The sequence below is a fragment of the Artemia franciscana genome, chromosome 15 (genome assembly GCF_032884065.1).
Source record: "Artemia franciscana chromosome 15, ASM3288406v1, whole genome shotgun sequence".
NCBI lineage: Eukaryota > Metazoa > Arthropoda > Branchiopoda > Anostraca > Artemiidae > Artemia > Artemia franciscana.
The window spans coordinates 32,751,169-32,774,676 of NC_088877.1; the positions used below are offsets into that span (position 1 = coordinate 32,751,169).

General features: G+C 35.3%; 1 protein-coding gene across 7 annotated transcripts in view; it reads left to right on the forward strand.

Annotated features, from left to right (window-relative positions):
• Nucleotides 1-23,508, forward strand: part of LOC136036378 (protein N-terminal glutamine amidohydrolase-like) — a 199,745-nt gene that overhangs the window by 39,236 nt on the left and 137,001 nt on the right. Inside the window, exon 1 of one of the 7 annotated variants that reach the window (XM_065718554.1) lies at nt 1,218-1,363. The exons of the other annotated variants lie outside the window; for them this stretch is intronic. The gene's annotated coding sequence lies outside the window, so the exon portion shown is untranslated. Of the gene's footprint in view, nt 1-1,217; nt 1,364-23,508 lie in introns of those variants that run through there. 7 annotated transcript variants of the gene reach the window in all.

A 23,508-nucleotide genomic window follows, 5' to 3' on the forward strand; every position in this document is an offset into this window, starting at 1 on the left:
AAAGCAGTATCTGCGAAATAGCAAGAACGGCTAAGGGTATTAAGTTGAAACTTCCAAGGAATGATGATGAGAATTTAACCGAATGAAAATGCACTATGTGCTTATAGTGTCAAAAGAGTGTATCTGTGATGCCTCAGGAACGGCCAAGGAGAAAGCATCTTGAACAAGGCTTGGGGATAGGGAACTAAATCAAAAGCTACAATTTGTATCCATGTTGTCAAAAATTTGTATAGGCCATGTCTTAGGAAGAGTTAAGGGTATTAAGTTAGAACTTTGAGAGAAAACTGAAGATCAATGTGATATGTGCAACCAGGTTGTCAAAACAGCGTGTCTGTAATTGCTCAGGAACGGCTTAGGGTATTAAGTTGAAACTTTCAGGGATTGATCAGGGAACTGGTGACCAAAATCAGAAGACACAATGTGCAGCCACCTGGTCAAAAAGTTGCATCTACACTATGTCAGGAACAGTTTTATCAAGTTGAAACTTTCAGGGAAAATTGAAAGGGATCTTGAACTAAATCACAAGACACTCTGTGCTTCTAAGTAGTCAAAAGAATTGATCTACACAATCAAAGGTGCGCCCAAGAGTATTTTAAGGGCTTATTCCTAATTTCTGGGAACTCAGCAATTAAAGATTTTATTTCAATGTAATTTATATCCTAATTTTTCAAAGTTAAGAATGTAAAAGAAGTAATACGTTTGATGTTCAGCAAAAATCAAATGATGCAACAAGCTTTAGACTTTTACGTTAGGGAATGGGAAAAAACAGTATCCAAATTCCTGTTTTTAGTTGTTTTTACTCCAATAGTCAGTTTAAGTTCTACTCGTTTTAATATTTATGTATTCATCTATATTAGTATCTGTTATATCCATGTTTGCCATGATCATTTTTTTTTCTTTTCGTTTTATGTTTCATTCATTTTATTTTAATAAAAATTTATGGTCGTTTTTTGTTAGAATTATTATAGGAAATTGTTTCTGCTGGTCTTAAGATTAATATGGCTTTTTACTTCTCTTTGAAAAACTTTTTTTTCATATATATATATATATATATATTACTTCTGAATTTGCAAAAACCCGTAGCATAGGAGGAAGGATCCTTCATTGCGAAGCTACATCATGCCTATTTATTTCCTACATTTTCCCCGATGGAAGAAAATAGCTAGCATTCCATGAGACAATAGTGAAATATTTTTGGGAGTGGTCTAAACGCAACAAGGATATCACATCGGTGCGCCGATTTCCATATTGTTAGTAAAACTGGAGGCAACAGTTCCTAAGAGATCCCCGGATAATTTCAGTTTCTCTTTCAAATTTGTGTCGAAAACAAGTGTTTTGTCGTCAACAGGTGCCACTCTCTTAGGTATTTAGTTTTTTCTGGTCTCTATTCTTGTTAGGTTCTTTTTTTTTAAGCTGTGGCAAAAGTTAAATTTGACTAGACAGCGAAAACTTTTTATTTATGTTTCTTTACAATTGCATAATAATCATCCAAGTATAGAAAATGATTCGGATGAGCCCAATAAACAGAATCAGTTTGGATCTTAATTTTATATATCACGACCGCTTACAACGTCATTTTAATTTATTGTACATCTATATTCTAGTAATTTGTACAGCATGAATCCGGAATTGACTCATTTTCAAAGGATGAAATGATAAATAAACGAGTTATTTTTATTTTTCTATTTTTAAATGGATAAATACTGCTGGATTTCCAATTCAGTATAAAAGAGATCAGTATGCATTTTCTTCGTGAATCGACTACAAGAAGAATTGATTACCTGGAATGTTATCCGAACCGCTTGGATTGATACTTTAACTAATAGAAATTCAAAAAACGAAAATGATAAGGAATTCAATGCTTGGCGAGGGATACGATCACACAAGATGAAAATGTTGCATAAGTGAGTTGATTGTCAATACAAACAAACAAAGTTTAAAATTAATTTGTTCTATTCTCTCTACTAGTCCAAAGGATATACACACGCATATCCTTGTTGGCCAACAGCCTAGGGCCAAACAAAAAGCAGGACATCCCCAAATGAGGTGGGATGATCTCATAAGGAAAGATTTAAGGGAAATGGGTGCTTCTTGGGATGGTTTAAAGAGGAAGGCTTTGAATTTGGAGAAGGAGCGTGCGTAGCTGTGTTCGCCTATGGTGTCTCGGTGCTTCAGTGAGTTGTTAGTAACACTCGTATAGCCTATGTGGGCATAGCCTGCTTACAAACACACACACACACACACACACACACACATATATATATATATATATATATATATATATATATATATATATATATATATATATATATATATATATATATATATATATATATATATAAGGATTATCCTCCACCCAAATCTGTTGAAAGCTTCACTCTTCACTCCCTCTAAGGAAGTTTTCAATTTTCTTCAAATCCATCCTTATTATCACTAGTCCATCTACTTTTCCTTTGGCTCCAGATGGATGGCCAAAATATACGATCTGCTATCCTACATTTGTAAACAATTCTAGCAAACGGGGGGTAATGCACAATCCTGCGTAATTCATGGTTCAATACCAAATTTGATACTAACATCACTTCGTAACCTCACTTCCTTTCCCTCCCTTCCCTTCCCTCACTTGCTACTAACCTCACTTCCCTTAACCGCAGCAATATTGTTCTTATATGTATTATTTATCACTTTAATTCATTTATACAGTATGCCAAGGCGAATCTAGAGCAAAATCTTGGGGGGGGGGGGCAATGTGACAAAAGCGCTAATAATTGACCAAATTGACAAATTTATTAATAAAAAGAGTGAAAAACAGAAAAAAACACGAAATGAGAGCGAAAGAAAAATATAGGGGGAAGGGTTCCCCTACCCCCTTGATCTGTAGGTGGGTATGAAATACAATGGTAGGACCATCACTAAAGCTTTTCTATTGGCTGAATGTCTGTCCATACTCTATAGAATTGAGGACTGAGGGAAGCTGATGATAAGACACTTCTCAGTTGTTCATCAAGAGCGGAAATTTTGTCGGTGCATCCTAAGACACAATCTGTTACTTTGCAATATATTTTCTTGAAACTATTCTATCTATCTTCTACATTTTCAAATTTTAAACTCTCTAGTTTCCTATTCAAATGCTCCTGGAAGGCTCCTCCTAAATTCTCGTTATGATGTCTAGCAGGGTCTTAACTTTCTGGAATATAGTGACTCTACCTAAATTTGAATTCTAGGTTAAGTTAGGACACTGCTAGATAATGTAGATAAAAATAGATAAAAATCTTTAATTTTAACACCTGTATCAGTGCTCCCATGTACCCTAAGTAGTATACCTCAATAGTTTTAATTTGGCCCATGCCCACGGCTCCTTTCTTCCTTTAATGATTTAAGCTGAACGGTGACCACTCAAGACGCAGGTGCATGTTACGTCATAGGGAATGTTTTCTATGAGACGCAGGTGCCTGTTACATAGTAATGTCTTCTTTTTTTTAATTAAACCTATGAGGGCCAAGGCTTACATACTCCAGGATTTCCTTTGGTTATACCTAATAGAGCGTCTTCAAAAACCCTCAGGGTTTCTTTATTTCGGAATTTCTAACATTGTTACATAATAGAGAATCTGTAAAAAAAATAATCGGGGCCCCCGCCAAATCAGGATATCTTTAATTGTTACGTAATAGGGAAGGTTAGTGTCCACTACTCAATCTGAGGGGGGGGATTTATTAACAAGTTTTTCTTCAAGACATTTTTCAAGATGTTTTTCAAGATGTTTCAAGATTTCTTTGTATGTCATTTAATAGGGGAATGTTCCTTATGTTAAGGATGACGCTTTCACACGTAACTTATTTCTTCAGGCCCAGCTAGTTCATCTTTATTCTCCTTGCTGATAATGTCTGCTAATGCTTTTTTATTTTGCTTTCAATTTCACTATCTATTATGATATTATTGCTACATAGTCTGCAATATTCGCACCTGGACAGGATACGGCTTATGATCAAACAGCTTGTGGTAACAATCTATAGTAAATCAATTCAGGGCTCAATAGTAAACGGAACTCTAAAAAACTATATGTTTCATTAAATTTTGTCTTACTTATCAAAAGTTACGAGCCTGAGAAAATTTGCCTTGTTTTGGAAAATAGGAAGGAACCCCTTAAAATATATAGGATCTTAACGAAAATCACACTATCGCATTCAGCGTATCAGAGAATCCTGCTGTAGAAGTTTCAAGCTCCTATCTACAAAAATGTGTTATTTAATGTTTTATAAAGTAAAATTGAAAGAAAGAGTCAAACTTTAGCGTAAAGAGCGGGACGTTGAGGAGGGAACAGCCCCTTTCATGCACGGAGTAATTTCTGTTCGTTTTAAGTTTTAATGTCGCTCCTTACTTTCAGTTAAAAAACTTGTTTTTTTTATTTGATGTTTATAAAAGAGTAGGCCTGTCTTCTTCTTGTATTCTTTTGAATGCTAATACCAGAAAGATGGACTATTCGCGTTCGCTTTTTTTAAAGGTAGGATGTAAGGGTTATACGTCCAATATAAAAATTATACTAATTGAAAAGGTTTAATAAACTACCTATGTCGGTTATCAGCCATAGATTACCACGGAGGCAGCCACATAAAAAATCTTGGAATTGGCCGAAACTGGAGCGGAGTTTGCGGAATCGGAATTTTGGACTCGGGGGACAAAAGTTGAGGAACTGATGCAGCCGGAGCTAGATCTGAAATTGGGATTTGAGTGGACATAGTGGGAACTGGAACCTGTTGACTGGGCTGGAAGCTAGCAGAATCGGACCCTTTTAACCGGGATTCAGAAGTGGGGAAGTGGAATTGGTTACCACTTCATTAAAAAAAAATCCAAAAAATGTCTTAGAAATGATGAATGAGGATAGAGGGTGCCAGAGGGGTAGTTATAGTGTGGCACGGTGGCGTGAAATAATATGGTGTATCATGGAGGGTGGGCTTGCAAAAACATGAACCAATGGATTCAATACATGATGTTTAACAAGAAAATTTATGAAAAATTCTTACAAATGATGATGGGTGCTAGAGGGTGCAAGAGTGTCAGTCATAGTGTCGTACGATGATTTGAATTGATATGTTGTATCACGGAGGGATGGCTTGTGAAAAACACGAATTAATGGATTTAATGCAAGATTTCTACTATTAGAAAAATAATGTTTGTAGTAACTATTTTGTGTTTTATGGGCCAGCTACATATTGCCAAGGTGGCGAGAATTGTTCGACTTTTTTTCACAACTCTACTTTTCAAAACCATAATAAAACTTTAGCGTAAAGAGCGAGGCGTTGAGGAGGGGACAATCCCTTTACTATACGGAATAATTTCTGTTCGTTTTAAGTTTTAATGTCGCTCCTTACTTTCAGTTTAAAAAAATCTTGTTTTTTTATTTAATTTCTGAACGTTTTTAATTAATGCATGTTTTGATTTTGACTTTGCACATAAATAATTAAAACTAAATTTGCATATTAATTTTTTTTGGCTAAATGGCTTTCTCATAGTTTTAATCGGAAGATTTTGAGAAAAAAGTTGCGGGGGAGGAGGCCTAGTTGGCCTCCAATTTTTTGAGTACTTAAAAAGGCAACTAGAACTTTTAATTTTTTCCGAACGTTTTCATTAGTCAAAAATATACGTAACTTAAGAATTGACTTACGTAGCGATCTTTTATATTCGTATGTTTTTACTATGTATATGAGGGGGTTCACCCCTTCGTCAATACCTCGCTCTTTACACTAAAGCTTAAATCTTGTCCCGATTCCTTAAGAATGACCCCTGAATCACAAAGACCGTAGAATAAATAGTTGAAATTACTAAAAATACTTTAGCGTAAAGAGCGAGGTATTATGAGGAGGTGACCCCTCATATGCGTAATAATTTCTGTTCGTTTTAAGATTTAATGCTGCTCCTTACTTTTAGTTGAAAAAACTTTTCATGTTTATTTTGCATTTTTTTAATAATGCTAGAAAACCTCTTCCTCCAGAAGAAAATCTCTTCCCCCTAGAAATTCTCTTCCTCCATGACAAATTTCTCCATGGAAAGATCCTCTCACGTAACTCCCTTCAACTTTCCCCCCCCCAAACAAAAAAATTCCCCAAACAAAAAAATTTTCTCAGGCTCGTTACTTTTGATGGAAAAGACTAAACTTGATGAAACTTATATATTGAAAATAAGCATTAAAAAGCGATTCTTTTGATGTAACTATTGGTATCAAAATTCCATTTTTAAGAGTTTCGGTTACTATTGAGCCAGGTCGCTCCTTACTACAGTTTGTTACCACGAACTGATTGATTACCCCGTGTATGAAAGGGGCTGTTCCCTTCTCAACGCTCCGCTCTTTACGCTAAAGTTTGACTCTTTCTCTCAATTCTACTTTATTTAACAGTAAAAAACTTTAGCGTAAAGAGCGGGGCATTGACAAGGGAACAGCCCCTTTCATACACGGAGTAATTTCTGTTCATTTTAAGTTTTGATGTCGCTCCTTACTTTCAGTTAAAAAAACTAGTTTTTTTATTTAATTTCTGAACGTTTTTGAATTAATGCATGTTTGATTTTTGCTCTCCGCACATAAATTATTAAAATGGAATTTGTATATTAATTCTTTCTTCGACTAGATGGCTTTCTCTTAGTTTCGATCAGACTATTTTGAGAAATAAGGGTGGGGGAGGAGGCCTATCTGCCCTCCAAGTTTTTGGTATCTTAAAAAGGCAACTAGAACTTTTAATTTTTAACGAACGTTTTTATTAGTAAAAAATATACGTAACTTAAGAATTAACTGACGTAACCAACTTCTATATTCTTATATTTTTATTATGTATATGAGGGGGTTTGTCCCCTCGTTAATACCTCGCTTTTTACACTAAAGCTTAAGTTTTGTCCCAATTCTTTAAGAATAACTTCTGAATCAGAAAGGCTGTAGAATAAATAGTTGAAATTACTAAAAATACTTTAGCATAAATAGCGACGTATTTTGGAGGAGAAGAACCCCTCATATGCGTAATAATCTCTGTTCGTTTTAAGTTTTAATGCTGCACCTTACCTTCAGTTGAAAAAACTTTTTCATATTTATTTTTTCATTTTTTTTTTAATAGTAATGGTAGAAAATCCTGCGCCCCCTTCATTAAATTTATCTTCCCCCATGTCGTATTCCTCCAAGGAAAGATCCTCCCACATACCCCCTCCCACATAGCCCCCTCCCTTCAACCCCCCCATCCAAAAAATCCCCCTGAAAACGTCTGTACACTTCCCAATAACCATTACTATATGCAAACACTGGTCAATATTTGTAACTTGCATCACCTCCCATGGGACTGTGGGGGAGTAAGTCATCCCCAAAGACGTAGTTTTCGACTATGCTGAACAAAATGGCTATCTCAAAATTTTTATCCGTTGACTTTTGGAAAAATTGAGCGTAGGAGGGGGACTAGATGCCCTCCAATTTTTTTGGTCACTTATGAGCCCTCTTGAGACATTCTAGGACCAATTGGTCGATACGATGACCTCTGGGGAAAAAACAAATAAATTCGCACCCGTGATTGGTCTTCTGGCAAAAAATATGAAGTTCCACATTTTTGTAGATAGGAGCTTGAAACTTTTGCAACATGGTTCTCTGATACGCTGAATGCGATGGTGTGATTTTCGTAACTTTTGATGACAAAGACTAAATTTGATGAAACTTATATATTTAAAATCAGCATGAAAATCCGATTCTTTTGATATACCTTATAGTATCAATATTCCGTTTTTTAGAGAGTCGTTTACTATTGAGCCGGGTCGCTCCTTACTACTGTTCGTTACCACGAACTGTTTGATTCCAAATATATAAAGTTCTATAAGCTTGTTGTTACCCACCAAAAGCTAAGAACCTGAGATAATTTGCCAAATTTTCAAAAAAGGGGGAACGCCCCCCAAAAGCCAAGCTATCATAATGATCGCTTATTATGCTGGATCTCACACCATCAGATTCAGCATATCATAGAACCTTTTTGCAGAGGTTTCAAGCTCCTATATACAAAAATATGGAATTTGCATTTTTTTGAAAGATTTTGACCTGTTTATCTATTTTTTTTCGTTTTTGTTTTCCCCAGGGGTGATCGGATCAAAATAGTGATCCTAGGAGATCGGGAGGGGGCTTGTTTGATCGGAAATAAAGGTTCTTGTGTCTATTGTAAGAGACCAAAAAGATTTGAGGGAAAGTAGACCTCCCTCAAACGTCCCTTTTATCCCCAAAGACATTCAATCAAAATTTTGAGATAGTCATCTGATTCAGCATAGTTGAAAGGCAATTTATACCTTTAAAGATGATGTGACCCCGCATAGTTCCTTGGGAAAGGGCTTAAGTTACGGGATTTGCCCATTGTTTACACATAGTATTTGTAATTGGAAAGTAGGCTGTACGAATTTTTTTTACCTGGGGGGGTTCTGCGGGGGGATTTTCAACTGGGAGAATTTCCTGTGTAGAGGAAAGTTTCGGGCGGAATTTTTCATGAAAATATTGCGTCGAGGAGGAGTGGGAACGGAATTTCCTGACAAGATTTAAAAAACGATCTGAAATTAAGTAAGAAAACAAATAAGTTTTATTCTTCTAAAAGTAAGGAGCAATATTAAAATTTTAAACGAACAGAAATTCTTCCATATTTGAGGGGAGCTGTCTGTACTCTTGTTCGTGGCTTCTTAATGTAAAATAATTAAATTAATGTAAAATAGTTTTACAGCTAAACCAGTCCCACCCACTGAAGCTCCCTCTGAAAGATCGTCTTTTACATATCCGGCAGTTTTGTGGAACGTTAAACTTTGTTCGCTATTTCGTTTCATGTGTTCCCCCTTCGTTCGAACAGCAAATGTCTGATTCAGGGGAGCTAACTTGGTCCATAAGTTTCATATGCGTAACAACCAACATAAGTATTTTGCACTGGTATGTATGCGCACCGTCAATGTGCATGTGCTTGTATGGCGGGTAATTGAAACTGTGCCGAAAGTGTCAATTTCTAACCATAGGGATCGAAAATTCCAATTCTACTCGACGAAGAGTGAAGCTTTGACTAAATGAATAAAATACCACTTTCCCTTTGAATAACTTTGCACCAGTTGAAAAGGCCGCGGATTAGTTGAATGTGATTTCATACGGATCACATTCATCCGATCAAAGGTCGTTTCAGAATCCTTCCGGTTCGAATTTGGCACTTCTGGTACAGTTTCTAATACCCGCCATGCATGCGCAAGCGTACATAGATACTTGTGTCTTCTGTTTTTAAAATGACCGTGATATTTGTGGCCGACGTTTGCCAAGCTCTGATTATTATTTAGTATTCCAAATATCCGTTAAGGCAGGACGGGCTCTCAAGGAATCTTCCTATACCTTCCATGTTAAACATTTGGAGTTTGCCTGACGTTCCTGAATTAGTGATCTCGGCGGTTTTTATTTTAACAGATAGAAAAAAATCTTTGAATATTTTGATCTAATCAAATCTTAAAGCCGACAATTATTTTTTTTTATAATTCCAAAATAATTATAAAACCTGTTTCGGGTTTGCATTCTAGATTGCTACACTTGACACTGTTGTTGTAGGGTATCAAAAAATATAGCAAAAATATTCTATTCAACAATTAGAAACTTATTTCTATCATATTTACTTGCTGGCTGCAGTCCCTTCAAATACTTTACATATTTGTGTTCTGAAGTCAAAAATTCCCCTCAAAAGACTAGATACAGCTGTAATCGGAGCGCGTGAGAATGCATAAATTAGACCAAGGGGCTACTCACTCGGATTGTTCTTGAGCGATTCAGTGGAGAATTAGTTAGTTTCAATTGGTTTAAACAGAGTCTGGAGAATAAGTAGCGTGCAGACACCAAACTGCCGGTTAATAAATATATGTAAAAAAAATCTGTATAAATAATTACACGAAGAATTGCTAAGGATAACCTGCGCCTAATCGTAATTTTGAGTAAGAAACCCCTTAAGTTCGACTTTCTGATGTTAATCTAGTTGAAGCGACGAAGAAAACTGACAACTTTGTCTTTGACCGAGTTGCCGCCCCTAAAAATGAATTTTCATTAGAACCCCTAATAAAAAGTAAAATATTTGAACTTCTGCATGGCCTTAATACTTTTCACTGTTAGACAGTAGTATACTATGACTTAGTGTTTTTTTCGTTATTTTTGTTTAGCGAAGATAATGGGACTTAAAGAGGACAAACACGATGGTATTTTCGTGTTAAATATATATTATATAATTTGAAGCCATTTGTGTAGGAATTTATGAAGCAATGAAGGAATATATGTTATTTTTCCCCTCTTGAAAAATTTGAAGTATTACCTAATTTTACTTTTTACGGCCTTATACCCATATCCCCCTTTGATTCCTTACCCTCGTAATTATAACGTCAAATATGCGTGTTCTGAAGCCTGTTTTTGTAGCAATGATTTATTTTGAAAGAAGATAAATGTGTTCGTTAATTCTGAGCGAGTCAGCGTTTTAAATGAAAAACTTAACGGATCAATGTTAATTATCCGTTTTACTAACTTTCACTATTATTACACTGCTTTTGAGATACAACTGCGGTGATATTTTTAAAACTTTTCATGTTTTAGTTAACTTTGAAATTACCTTTTACTCCATTCGATTCGAGTACTGTAACAGTTATATGTAGCTATTTTATAGTGATGCAGAGACTTCTGACAACTTTAATGTCCTATCTGAGACTTATCTTGTGATTTACTTCCAAGTGAGAAGTTATTTAAACATAAATTTTATTAACATATTTGCTGTTTGAAAACAAGGGAACTGTCTCTTTTTCTTGGATCGTGATTCATTATCCTGAAAGCGGAAACCACGTAAGATCGGAACTGCGGAAGGGAATTTCTGAGATGGAAACTGTTTCATTTTTCTTTCTTTCTTGTGTAACGAGCATTTGCTCATTAGCAGTTAAAAAAAAGTAATTAAAAAAAATTTAGGTCAGCTTGATTTGGACAGAATTTAACTGATAATAAAGTAAGATCCCCTCTAACTCATCAGCTATCTAGCTAATTTTTCAACCCAAGATGCGGAATGAAAATCCAAAGACAAAAGGAAAATAGTCAAGCAGTTCGTGGTAACGAACTGTAAGGAAGAAGCGACTTGCATTAGTAAAGTACCTACGGTACTTATGACCCTGCTGTAACCAAAGCTTTAAATAACGGAATTTTGTAATATTAAAAGACTGGCTTTTTTATGCTGATTCCAAATCCAGGAAATTCATTAATTTTTGTTTTACCCATCAAAAGCTACGAGCCTGAGAAACTTTGCCCCGTTTTTCGAAGGGGGGGGATAAGCACCCTCGAAAAGTCAAGGGATCTTAATGAAAGTCGAACAATCGGATTCAACATGTCAGAAAACTCGACTTCTAGCTCCTATCTGCAAAAATGTGGAATTTTGTGTTTTTTCCCAAAAGAAAGATCACGGATGCTTGTTTATTCGTTGGTTGTTGCTGGTTTTCTTTCTTTTTTTTCGTGAGTGACCGTGTCGAACCAATGATCCTATAAAATCGGGAGAGGCTTATTTCAACTGAGATTAAAAGTTTTAGTGCTGTTTATATGTGACCAAAAATATTGAAGGGCAACTAGTCTCCCTCCGACGCCTCTTTTTCCCCAAAGAACATCGGATCAAAATTTTGAGATATCCATTTGATTCAGTATAGTTGAAAGACCCAGTAACTATGCCTTTGGGGATGATATTACCCCCTAGAATTCCTGGGGAAAAAGGGCTTTAAGTTAGGCATTTGTCCATTTTTCACGTATAGCCTAGTGTTGGTTATTGAGAAATATACGAAATTTTATTTTGAGTGAAGTAGAATTTTCTGCGGTGTGGGAGATATTTTCTACGGGGAGATTTTTTCGCGAAGAATAAAGTTTCCGGGAGGGATTTTACTGGGGAAATTTTACACGGGGGAGGGGAGGAGATTCCCTGGAATGATTTGAAAAACGGTCGAATTATAAATTAAAAACACAGGTTTTTTTGTAATTCAGAGTAAGGAGAAACATTAAAACTTAAAACGAATAGGAATAAATCTGTATCCATTCCTCAACCCTCGCTATTTATGCAACAACTTCACTTTTCGCCACAATTCTTTAAGAAAACTACTTAAACACAAGGACCACTTAATTTGAATGAAAAGTACTTGTAAAAAACTTTAAGACGTTAGAGTAAAGAGCGAGGATTGAGGAAGGGATACCTTCCCTCATATACACAGCAATTTCGGTTTGTTTTTAGTTTTAATGTTTCTCCTTACTTGCAGTTGAAAAACAATGTTTTTATGGCACTTGGTATTAAACAAGTGACATATAGAAATCACAAATTCTGTCGGTCTGTCGGTCCCGGTTTGCTACTTTAGGCACTTCCAGGTAAGCTAGGACGATGCAATTTGCAATCGTATCAGGGACCAGACCAGATTAAATTAGAAATAGTAATTTTCCAGATTTTACCATCTGGGGGGGAGTGAGGGCCCGTTAATTCGGAAAAATAGAAAAATTGAAGTATTTTTAACTTACGAACGGTTGATCAGATCTTAATGAAATTTGATGTTTGGAAGGATATCGTGTCTCAGAGCTGTTATTTTAAATCCCGACTGGATCTGGTGACATTGGGGGGAGTTGGGAGGGGGAAACCTAAAATCTCGGAAAACACTTAGAGTGGAGGGATCGGGATGAAACTTGGTGGTAAAAAAATAAGCACAAGTCCTAGATACATGATTGAAATAACCGGAAAGGATCCGCTCTTTTTGGGGTAGTTGGGGGGGAGTTAATTCTGAAAAATTAGAAAAAATGAGGTAGGCTATTTTTAACTTACGAACGGGTGATCGGATCTCAATGAAATTTGCTGTTTAGAAGGATATTGTGTCTCAGAGCTCTTATCTAAATCCCGACCGGATCTGGTGACATTGGGGGGGAGTTGGGAGGGGGAAATCTAAAACTTGGAAAACACTTAGAGTGGAGGGATCGGGATGAAACTTGGTGGGAAAAATAAACACAAGTCCTACATACATGATTGACATAACCAGAGCGGATCTGTTCTCTTTGGAGTAGTTGGGGGGGGGGGGGGGGTTAATCCTGAAAATTAGAAAAAATGAGGTATTTTTAACTTACGAACGGGTGATCGGATCTCAATGAAATTTGATATTTAGAAGGATATCGTGTCTCAAAGCTCTTATTTTAAGTCCCGACTGGATCTGGTCACATTGGGGGGAGTTTGGGGTGGGGGAACCTAAAATCATGGAAAACGCTTAGATTGGAGGGATCGGGATGAAACTTGGTGGGAAAAAATAAGCAGAAGTCTTAGATACGTGATTTAAATAATTGGAACGGATCCACTCTGTTGGGGGGGGGGAGTTAATTCTGAAAATTAGAAAAAATAACGTATTTTTAACTTACGAAGGAGTGATCGGATCTTCATGAGACTTCATATTTAGAAGGACCTCGTGACTCAGATCTCTTATTTTAAATCTCAACGGGATCCAGCGTAATTGGGAGGCAGTTGGGGGGAAACCGGAAATCTTAGAAAATACTTAAAGCGGTGAGATCAGGATGAAACTGGATGGGAAGAATAAAAACCAGTCTAAGACACGTGACTGACATAACCAGACTGGTTCTGCTCCCTTTGGTGGAGTTTGGGGGCGGGTAATTTTGAAAATTGAGGTATTTGTAACTTACGAAAGGGTGACCAGATCTTAATGAAATTTGATATTTAGAAGGATCTTGTGCTTTAAAGCTCTAATTTTAAATTCCGACCAGATCCTGTGACATTGGGGGGAGTTGGAGGGGGAAACCGGAATTCTTGGAAAACGTGAAAATTGGGGTATTTTTATCTTACGAAAAGGTGATCGGATCTTAATGAAATTTAACATTTAGAAGGAATTCATGTCTCAGAGCTCTTATTTTAAATCCCGACCAGATCTTTTGACATTGGGGGGAGTTGGAGGGGGAAATCTTGGAAAACACTTGGAGTGGAGGAATCGGGATGAAGCTTGGTGGATAGTATGGGCAAATGTCCTTGATACGTGATTGACGGAATCGTACTGTATTCGCTCTCTTGGGGGAGTTGGGGGGAGGGGCTCAGTGATTTGGCGAGTTTGGTGCTTCTGGACGTGCTAGGACGATGAAAATTGGTAGGCGTGTCAGGGAGCAGCACAAATTGACTTGATAAACTCGTTTTCCCAGACTCGACCATCTGGGGGGCTAAAGGGAAAGGAAAAATGAGAAAAAATTAGGTATTTATAACATACGAGTAGGTGCTCGGATCTTAATGAATTTTGATATTTAGAAGGACATCGTGACTCAGAGCTCTTATTTTTTTTATCCTGACCGGTATTAAGCCTCTTATTTTCCTTTTAAATCAATCTATTGATTCATAGAATTTTGCTAGAGCTCATACCATATGATCTCTTGGCTCTTAGCTCTTCTTGCCTCGTCACAAGTGCCATATGAGCTCTTAGCTCTTGTTTTATTTAATAATTTGAAGAATTGGCAGTTGCTATATTGCCAAAAATTAAAACGTCGTGAAAAGGAAAAAAAGCTTGACGTACTCGCGCGGGATAGGAAGAGCTGATAAGAAAGATAGGAAGTAAGTTGAAAGCTTCATACAAATTAGCATAGCGTAGAGCATCGAACAGAGTAGGACGAGCATGCGGCTGCTTTGTGGCTGCTTTGTGGGTTGCTTGATGTTAAGAAGAGCTGCCAGTGGTCGTGGCAATGTTACCGCCATTGGGGCACTGTAATCCTAATTAATAGGTAAAAAGATTTAGGGTATCTCAATGGGGATTCCTCTAATACTAGGGTTCTTGAGAAGATGTCTTGAGAAAGAGTGAGCTGCTGAAAAACTGCGATGAAAATATTAATATGGTACAGTCCGTATCGCACAGCATTATGAGATATATGATTTAATCAAGGATCATACAAGGACAGAAATGCTAGAAAACTGCTTTAGAAATTATTGCAAAAGTCAGCTGAACAGAATCACCATCGGCTTGCTGAACTCGTGGCTTTGAAAAATGGGAGACATAAAGTTCAATCAACCAAGTGCCGTCTAAATTTCACCCTAGCCCTTCAAATGTAGCGTTTTTTAGAGTTTTGTTTTGGAAGTATGGAAGTGAGGAGATGGGGCTAAATTTTTAAACTATGGTTAAATATAATTAAAAAAAGATTGCAAAAATTTTCCTGAATCATACTACTGTCTGTATCAAGCAGTTCGTGGCAACGAACTGTAGTAAGGAGCGACCAGGCTCAATAGTTACCGAAACTCCAAAAAACGGAATTTTGATACCAATATATACATCAAAAGAATTGCAATTTTATGATAATTTTAAATATATAGTTTTCATCAAGTTTACTCTTACCCATCAAAAGTTACGAGCCTGCGAAAATTGGCCGCATTTTCAAAAAGAGTGAAACACCCCCTAAAAGTCATAGAACCTTAATGAAAATTACACCATCAGATTCAGCTTATCTTAGAACCCTATTGTAGAAGTTTCAAGCCCTTATCTACAAAAATGTTAAATTTTTAATTTTTTGCTTGAAGAAAGATCACGGATGCGTGTTTTTTTTTCAGGGGTGATCGTATCGACCCAGTGGTCCTAAAATGTTACGAGAGGGCTAGTTTTAACGGAAAATAATAGTTCTAGTGCCCTTTTTAAGTGACTAAAAAATTAGAGGGCAGCTAGGCTCCCTCCCACGCCCATTTTTCCCAAAGTCACCGGATCAAATCTTTGAGATAGCCATTTTGTTCAGCATAGTCAAAAATCTAATAACTATGTCTTTGAGGATGACTAAATCCCCTACAGTCCCCGGGGGAAGGGCCGCAAGCTATGAACAAGCCCACTGTTTACATATAGCAATGGTTATTGGGAAGTATACTGACGTTTTGGGAGGGATTTTTTGTGTTGGTGGGGGATCGAGGGAGGGGGCTACGTGAGAGGATCTCTCCATGGAGGAATTTATCATGGGAGAAGAGAATTTCCATGAAGGGGGGCTGGATTTTCCAGCGTAATTTGAAAAAAATAACGAGGAAATAAATCAAAAAGCGTGTTTTCTAACTTAAAATAAGGAGCAACTTTAAAACTTAAAACGAACAAAAAATATTACGTATTTGAGGGGGTTCGCCCCCTCCTCAATACCTCTCTCTTTACGCTAAAGTATTTTTAGTAATTTCAGAAGGGCTATTTATTCTAATTAAGCGGCCTTTGTGATTGAAGGGTCATTCTTAAAGAATTGGAACAAAATTCAAACTATCGTGTAAAGAGCGAAGTATTAACGTTGGGGCGAACCCCTGATATATGTAATAAAAGAATATGAACATAGAAGTTTGCTAAGTAAGTTAATTTGTAAGCTACGTATATTTATTACTAATAAAAACGTTCGTAAATAAAATTAAAATTTCTAGTGGCCCTTTTAAGTAACTCAAAAAAATTGGAGGGCAACTAGACCCCCTCCCCTGCCCTTTTTTCTCAAAATCGTCCGATAAAAACTTTGAGAAAGTCATTTAGCAAAATAAATAAAAATTGATATGCAATTTTGTTTTGATTATTCATGTACGGTGAGCCAAAATCAAAACCTGCATTAATTCAAAACCGTTCAGAAGTTAAATAAAACAAAATGAGATTTTCTTAACTGAAAGCAAGGAGCGACATTAAAGCTTAAGACGATTAGAAATTATTACGTATATGAAAGGGACTGTCCCCTCCTCAACTCCCCGCTAATTACTCTATAGTTTGACTCTTTCTCACAACTCTACTTTTTAAAGCAATAAAAAAATTTGTCAAATACGGGAACTATGAAATGCTTGACCATGTTCGAAGTGCAAGAAAAATAAATACGCTCATTTGATGAATTTATACAAAATATTTAAGAAGGAGACACAGGAGGAATCAAGAGACCTGGAAAAGCTCTAAAAACCGTTGAGAGGAATAAATGAGAATATTTCCTTCACCATGACTGCCCTTAAAAGAGCTGTTTTATTATTAAGTTGTAATTATGTCTGCTTTATTATATTTCCAAAAATATATGTGATAATATCAACTAGTCAATCAAGTTTCGTTGTCTTTACAGAATGTGTGATATTCAGGTGTGATATTTTTTGTTTGGATAAATATGTTTCATCATATTGGTAATATGTTTCATCATATTGATAAATATGTTTCATCATATTGGGCAAGGGCTGTTTCGACACTAGTTTAAAAAAAAAGCTAATCTTGAAATAGGCATTGAGTAAATAAAATTAAAATAAAATGAAACTTTTCTAAGAGTTCGAAACTGTCTTCACAGTGGTGGTTCTAGCCTCCCTTTAGCCCGGGGCAAAATCTTGGGGTACTTCCTTGTTAGCTTGTACACATTCAAGAATTGAAGTTAGGTTAATCATAATGAAATTTGCCTAAGTATAATAGAAATATAATACTTTTGAAACAAATTTGGGCTATATCTCTGCACATCAGTGGGTTGGGGGCAAATTCTAGTGGGTATGCATGTCTAATGTGTCAGGTAAAATTATTTTGGGTATTGTGAAGTAAGAATTATTGGTAAAGCAATACTTTACCCCCACCCCCACTAACTTGCAAATATGTAGCTCAAATTTGTTTCTAAAGTATTAATATTTAATTGAAATATAACTACAATGTAGTTTTTCACCGAGCTGAAGCTAATTGTTTGGCATAAAGACCGTGAAAACCGTTTTTTTTTATCTTTGTGATACAAATTCTCGAGTGTGTACTAGCTAACAAGAAAGTACCAATCTTGGTTAGCGCCCCTCTTACCTCCGACAAAATTTTCACGTCAAATTCCAATAAATTTTCATTAATCAACAAAATAATTTATAGTTTATTTATTAATTAATAATTTATTTTAATTATTTTTATTTATTATTTAAATTCTTTATTTAATATTAATTGTGTTAATGTAAGTATTATCATTTATTTAATTTCTATTGTATTTTTATTTTATTAGTTTATCAATTATTTTAATCTATTAACTCCGCCCTCTACTTTATTTTAATAAAAATAAAATTTAAAAAATTGTAAACTGATTAAAATCGCTAGATTATTTATTTAAAATTTTGCGTCACTAAAATACCACGACCGGGGAAAGCGCCCCTCTGTCTCTCCCCTAAAACCGTCCCTGCCTATTTATGATTGTTTCGAATAGTTTTAAAATTTATTTTTTACAAACTTCAAACTCTCCTTTAGTTTCTGACGAATTTAATTGTGATTAACACAAATCCCTTCGCAATATTAAAAACAAACTTCTTTATCGGTCTGGCTTTATGAGAATCATCTTTTTTGACAATATTTTTTCCCCAATCTGTGCATCCATATAAGATGTGTGCTACATTGAGAAATATATTTTAAAAATTAAAGGAATTGAAGAAAAGCAGGGTGTTGAAAGAACGCTTCACTTATGTTGCTAAAAAATTACAAAACCTGACTGTATATACGCTTCTTTGGTTTAAGTTAACTTTGTCTTTGAATTTGACACAAAACAGTTAAAATGCTGTTAAATTTTCCCCCAGAATACCATAAGTTTTTCCAAAGTCTTTAATTTCTTTTTGTACTTTCGATAATGACAACACTGTCTGTGTGGTTTCTGAATTTGATTCTTGTCCATAAGTTAACGATATAGTTATTTTATCCTTAATGATAAATACAATTTTTCACAAGCGCCATTTCTAGTATACTAGGATTACATTGTCTTCGGAATAAAAAATTGATTTTTAATCGAAGTTATCGACAGTCGTTTAAGTTAAGAAATACAAAGCTACGCTAGTTCTTGCTTAATTTTTCTTGCAATCGAAGTGCTATTTTTTCCATTACATTGCAGGGCTGTGAGCTCTTGGAGCGGATCTGTATTATTATTTGTTATTCTATGCATTTATCCTTTTTTCTACCGACGTAGATGTTGTACATATAATTTCTTTTTATTCTTGGAAAAGCAGTTTATACTGAATTTAGAGCTTAAATACAGCCTATGTTTTCTTTTGTTTCCCTCTCGTTTCAATCCTGGAAAACTAAAATTCTTTATTTACTTTAGAAATAAAAATAAATCATTAAATATTTTTATACCGAGTATTTTAGGAAAGAAAATTGCTTTTTAAATAGCCCTTTGCCTATTATAAGTAAACTCAACGTTACAATATTGCACGAAGTTGTGTCATACAATAACCCAATCTTAAGAAAAAAAAACATCCTGAAAGTTTTGATTAGGTCCCTCCTGTCGTTAATAAAATACAAACAGATCCGGTATTTTGATGGCCTCTATAAATATACTGTCTTGATTTACTTCACTGCAACAAAGCGAATAGATTCGACGCTCCGTTGAAACTAATAGTGCCAACACTTTTAAGTTGGTTGGAGTCACGTATTTGGTGGCCACTGGACTTTCTTTCTCTAAAGAGTAAATACGAAGTTACCTTGACATCCCTTCCCCCACAAAACTCTTTTCAATTTTGAGTTTGATCCCAACAGGTCGTCTTAAGGAGGCACTTAACCTTTTAATTTCCAATCGAAGGAAAACCCTTTCAAGCATCTAGGACCATCTCTTGCGTGCGAAGTGGCCGAGAGAAAAAATACGGGTTAGGCTTATTACTCGTGACTCAGGCAGCGCTATGTTACTGCCTCTGCAGCTTACATAGATCAGTGCACCTCAGTCCAACAGAGCTATGCAGTTCCTACTCACTCTGTTCAGGCCCTCACTTTTTGCTCCATCCCGTGAATTTCCTACTTCTTTTAAGTGTTTTCTTATTGCCTCCTCTCACACCATTTGAGAATGTCCTGCTCCGTGCTAGATTGCCCTAAAGCGGCACAGTAAAACAATTTTTATTTCGACCGGTGCTGCTTTTACTTATCAAACTTCGACAACAACAACAAAAAAAGAACAAAATCACCTTAAAAAAGACTATGAAAAGAACTAATGAAAGTAAACAGACTGTTTAATGCATAATGACATTAATTCCTGGAAATTACTGTAGTTTCGGATTTTTTGATGTGATAAAAGAGAAAATGTTTGACATGTTTTCTGTAAACTTCAAATGACGCTCTAGCCTTTAGAACGCTCAGATGGTGTTAGTTCCATTTCTGTTCGTGGTAACGTTTGTTCGTTTTAGAATTTACTTGATTGTTTGTTCTAATTTCAGTTCAGTTTTGTACCCTTGTTCAAGGATAATTGTGTCTGTTCATTTTGAGCGTGAATTAATCAGACTTTATCTCTACTCATATTTACTTTAATGTTGCTCGTTACTTTTCTTTGCAAAACTTCCATTTTTCAAAAAGTTTTTTTCATTCATTTTTGTTCGTTTTTTAATTGACATTGCTTTTTATTGGTAAATAAAAGGGAATATTTCTAAATTCAACCGCAAGAATCAATTGAATTACGTTTTTGTTTAAAATTATTTACCCTTGATAATCCTGTTTTGGACCCCCTCCAGTCAAAATTAACAATCAACTTGATCTCCCGACCCAATATCCCCTCTAACTTTCTTCAATTTTTATCGATAATAAAATTTTTGTTTTCTTTGTCGTAAAGAATAGCTGAAGAGGTTTTAAGTCCTTTCTGAACTTCTTTTCTTTTGTTGTTTTCCAAACAACTTCGGTCAATGCCTTGAGAAATTTCCACTAATCAAGTGCAACGCCTGTAATGTTTTAGCATTGCGTGTATGAAATTAATGACTGCGGAGACTAAGTTGCAGGGGGGTAATTATAAAGTTGTTGGGTTCCTGGAACTTTCCCTTAGAAAATTAGATTCTTCTTACTTGCAAAACAAAGGTATTTTACTCCTATTATCGCTGAGTTTCAACTTTTAAGCGATGATTTTTAGCAATTATTTATGAAATAGTTGTTTCTGTCTGAAGAGCCGATTGTTCTTCTGAAAATATGAAAGTAGTGTAGAATGACCAATTAAAGCAATAGTGCTGCCTTCTTTAAGGTCAATCTCCCAGGTTTGAAGCCAATGCTATTTTCCTATAGCAGTGAAATGTGTATTAACCACAGACACGAGCAGATTCTTTGATGAAGAAATTACTGTGGCTTCATTGAAAGCTTTAACATGAATAGGCCGAACAAATTTGCATTTTTTTTTTCTTTAGAGCTTCATAAAAGATTAATTAGTGGGGACACCTCTAATTTTTAAAAGTAGTAATAAAACCACTTTTAGAAGACGTAGAGAATTGTAAAGTAGCCTCTCGATTTGCCACAAGATTCCTAAATTTTTGGGCATGAATTTTTTTTTATTATTATCAGTTTCCTTTAAAATTGGCCATTTAAGATATTCTTTCTTTACTATTTAAAAGGGTTGTACTAATCATACAGCCTTGATTTTTGTGTCGTTTTGTAGATCTTATACCGATAAATAATCCCAAATATTCTTAAGTTTGTAGCTATAAGAGATAATTTTTAGCAATAATTCTTAATATTCAAGATTTCCTCCTTTCTCATTGGCTTAAGAACTCCTTGAAGGGTTTGCCAGAATATCATTAAGAATGTTGAGATCTCCCTAGCATTACGACCAGATTTAAAAGGAATTTGAAAACATGTATCAAACAGTTCTGTAACGAACTGTAGTAAGGAGCGACCCGGCTCAATAGTAAACGAACTCTAAAAAACGGAATTTTGATGCTAAAATATACATCAAAAGAATCAGATTTTTATGCTGATTTTAAATATATAAGTGTCATCAAATTTAGTCTTTGTCATCAAAAGTTACGAGTCTGAAAAAATTTGCCTTTATTTAGAAAATAGGGGAAAACACCCCTCAAAAGTCACAGAATCTTAACGAAAATCACACCATCGCATTCAGCGTATCAGAGAACCCTATAGCAAAATTTTTAAGCTCCTATCTACAAAAATGTGGAATTTCGTATTTTTTGCCAGAAGACAAATCACGGGTGCGTGTTTATTTGTTTGTTTTTTTTTTGTTTTTTTTTCCCAGGGGTAATCATATCGACCAAGCGGTCCTAGAATGTCGCAAGAGGGCTCATTCTAAAGGAAATGAAAAGTTCTAGTGCCCTTTTTAAATGACCAAAAAAATTGGAGGACACCTAGGCCCCCTCCCACGCTCATTTTTTCTTCAAAGTCAACAGATCAAAATTTTGAGATAGCCATTTTGTTCCGCATAGTCAAAAACCATAATAACTATGTCTTTGGGAATGACTTACTCCCCCACAGTCCCTGGGGAGGAGCTGCAAGTTACAAACTTCGACCATATAATAATGGTTATTGGGAAGTGTACAGTCGTTTTCAGGGAATTTTTTTTTGGTTTTGGGGGTGAGGTTGAGGGGAGGGGGCTATGTGGGAGGATCTTTCCTTGAAGAGATATGTCATGGGGGAACAGAAATTCAATGAAAAGGGCGCAGGATTTTCTAAAATTACTATAAAAAAACAATGAAAAAATAAACATGGAAAAGTTTTTTCAATTGAAAGTAAAAAGTAGCATTGAAACTTAAAACGAACAGAGATTATTACGCATATGAGGGGTTCTAAAGATACTTTAGCGTAAAGAGCGAGGTATTTAGGAGGAGTACCTCGCTCTTTATGCTATAGTATTTTTAGTAATTTCAACTATTTATTCTACGGCCTTTCTGATTCAAGGGTCATTCTTAAAGATTTGGGACAAAACTTACGATTTAGTGTAAAGAACGAGGTATTAACGAGGGTACAAACCCCCTAATATACATAATAAAAAATAAAGAATATAAAAGTTTGTTACGTAAGTTAATTCTTAAGTTACTTATATTTTTTACTAATAAAAAAAATTCGTTAAAAATTAAAATTTATAGTTGCCTTTTTATGTAACCGAAAAATTGCATGGCAACTAGGCCTCCTTCCCCATCCCTTATTTCTCAAAATCGTCTGATCAAAACTAAGAGAAAGCCATTTAGCCAAAAAAGGAATTAATATGCAAATTTCATTTTAATAATTTATGTGTGGAGAGCCAAAATCAAACATGCATTAATTCAAAAAGTTCAGAAATTACATAAAAAAACTAGTTTTTTTTAACCTAAAGTAAGGAGCGACATTAAAACTTAAAACAAACAGAAATTACTCCGTATATGAAATGGGTTGTCCCCTCCGCAATCCCTCGATCTTTACGCTAAAGTTTGACTCTTTGCCACAATTCTGCTTTTTAAAACAATTAAGAGCTTTAGCCTAAAGAGCGAGGGATTGCGGAGGGGACAACCCATTTCATATACGGAGTAATTTCTGTTCGTTTTAAATTTTAATGTCGCTCCTTACTTTCAGTTAAAAAAACTAGTTTTTTTTTGTAATAATTGGTAACAACACCTTGAGGCAATATCATTTTCACACTTCATACGAATTGGAATTTGTTAGGTTACAAAGCTGTTACAAAGCAGATAACAGTTTGGCTTTAAAAATAAAGAAACACCGATTGTAGGCCTATAAAATGTATGAACAATATATTTTAAAGAACATTATTCTTAAAAACACATTATTTTAAAGATTATGGGCTCTAAAAGTAAAGAAACACCGATTGTA